Genomic DNA, 2704 nt, shown 5'->3' with positions numbered 1-2704 from the left:
TTTGTGAGGTGACGATGAAGTGAAATCGCCTACTCCGTTAGCGCCAAGCTTGGCTGGAGAATTTCCACCAAAAAGGAAACGTGAATTTTGGTACCAGCAATTCCCTTTCTGATTTCAGAAATGTAGGGGCTTTTTTTTTTTTTTTTTTCTCCCCTCCAGGAGAACGGGATATTCAGTAATTTGTCATGTGCTAACTTGGCTCTCTTAGAAGTTTCTATTTTAAACAAAAGGACTGTTTCTCCAGAGTGTTTTCCCCTCATTCCATTACATGACAAGGCTGACATTTCTCAAGGGTCCTGTGTTTGGTACCTCTGCGTATAACCCTTAGGTGCTCACAGAGACATGGCAACAGGCAGTGCCCCATGTTCAAGGAGCAAATTATAGAAAGTTATATTTGTATTACCCTATGTATCATAATATATTATATAAACCCTATTATGCTACATATACAGGTTACAGGTTATATACTGTCCCATATATCATATTTATTATATATGTGTGTATATCATATGTATATATGTATGTGTATATATATCTTATATATTTGTGTATGTGTATATATATCATATATATTTGTATATATGTATACATAGCATATGTATATGTTTGTATTACCCTATATATATTTGTATTACCCTATATATCCTAATATATTTATCCTATATATTTATTATCTTATAAATCCTATTATGCTACATATACAGGTTACAGGTTATATACTGTTCCATATATCATATATATATCATGTGTATATATGAGATATCATATATCTCATGTGTATATAATATCATATATATCATGAGTATATTATATCATATATATCATGTGTATATATATCATATATCTCATGTGTATATAATATATATATCATGAGTATATTATATCATATATATCATGTGTATATGTATCATATATATCATGTGTTTATATGATATCATATATATCATCTGTGTTTATATGATATCATATATATCATCTGTATATATATGATATCGTATATGTGATATATGTATAATGATCCCTGAGCCAGACTGGATTAGGATGCCTCTCAACTAGGGGTCCAGAGACAGAGGCCTCCAGTTCCCAGGCACTTCAGAAAGAGAGGCTGAAATGATGCATCAGATTTACAGCTGCAGTGACGAGAACATAGAAGTTTTCACCACCGTGACTCCTTCCAAGGGTGAGTGAAATTGCGCTTGACTGTTTCCTTAACGTGGCATCTTAGGCAGGAGGGGAAGGACAGTCACATGCTGCCTTACTACGGTTTATCCTCACGTCTCTGGGGTCTGATGGACTCTCGGTTTTGATGGTATTTGATTTTTTGGAGGGGGGAAAGAGGCACAAGAATAAACATCAATCACTGAGAAACAATCCATAGGGGGAAGGGGAGAGCAGCTAAATACTCCCTGTTTCATTTAATTCAGTACCAACAGTCCAGTACACCAATGGAAGTGACAGCAAGCCATTGCTACAGACACAGGTGAAAACAAAATCTCAGGGCAGCTAGATATACGATATCATATGCATATGATATCCTATGTATGCCCTGTATTTTATATATTCTCTATATATATACGCACAAATAAGGTTATGGTTGAAACATACGTATCATGCCAAACCCACTGCATTTTATTACACTGTTACAGCTTCATTTCTTCATACTAATACTGATGGTGATGAAATAATAATAATGAAAGTTGCCACTTATTAAATGCTTGCTATAAGTTAGGTAGCCTGATATATAATTTCATTTAATATCTACAACTACCCAATGAGACCAGCTATTATATTTGCCATCTTATAGGTGAGAAAACTGAGGCATAAAGCCACTGAGTAACTCTTGTGAGATGAAAATATCTAGTTTGTGGTAGAATTAGGATTTAATCCCTAGTTTGACTCCAAAGTCAAATGTATTTAACCGGGCCAGGCGCAGTGGCTCACGCCTGTAATCCCAATACTTTGGGAGGCCAGGGCAGGAGGATCACTTGAGCTCAGGAGTTTGAGAGCAGCCTGGGCCACATGGCGAAACCCCATCTCTACCAAAAATACAAAAAATTAGCCGGGCGTGGTGGTGTGTGCCTGTGGTCCCAGCTACTTGGGAGGCTGGGGTGGGAGGATTCCTTGAGCCCAGGAGGCAGAGGTTGCAAAGAGCCAAGATTGCACCACAGCACTCCAGCCTGGGCGACAGAGCCAGACCCCATCTCAAAAAGAAAAAGTACTTAACCACTAAATTGTACTCTATTCTTTATCTCTTGTCAACCCAAATAACAGAGAGAAGCTCTCTAAAAATATGTAGTTTAATTGGGAATTGCAGGACACAGATGCTATGACGAATCATAGGCACATCCAGGGAGGCTGAGGTAAGGGGAAGTTTTAAAGGCAAAAGAGTACATATAGATTGTTTTGAAACAAACAGAACATTGGTTACAAGGGTTTATGACAGGAGTTGTTGTCAGTTCTTTAGTGGAGACAGTGTGTCAGGCAAGTGTTCTTGTGCAAGCCGCTAGCTGTCTTTGTGTGACTCATGTAGCAGACTATTGTTTGATAACATTTCCTGTGATAAGTTCCTTTTATCAGGCAAATCATGCCTGAGAGCCTCCCCCTACCTCCATGACCTCTTGGCTCTATTTTGTTAAGGCTGACATAAGTGACCCCATTTTGATTCTGACAACTTTCCCACTGCAAAGCCTTCCATTACTTTGAA

This window comes from Pongo pygmaeus, chromosome 7 (assembly GCF_028885625.2).
Source record: "Pongo pygmaeus isolate AG05252 chromosome 7, NHGRI_mPonPyg2-v2.0_pri, whole genome shotgun sequence".
Classification (NCBI taxonomy): domain Eukaryota; kingdom Metazoa; phylum Chordata; class Mammalia; order Primates; family Hominidae; genus Pongo; species Pongo pygmaeus.
The sequence above is the reverse complement of the archived record's forward strand: the minus strand, read 5'-3'. Positions refer to the sequence as shown.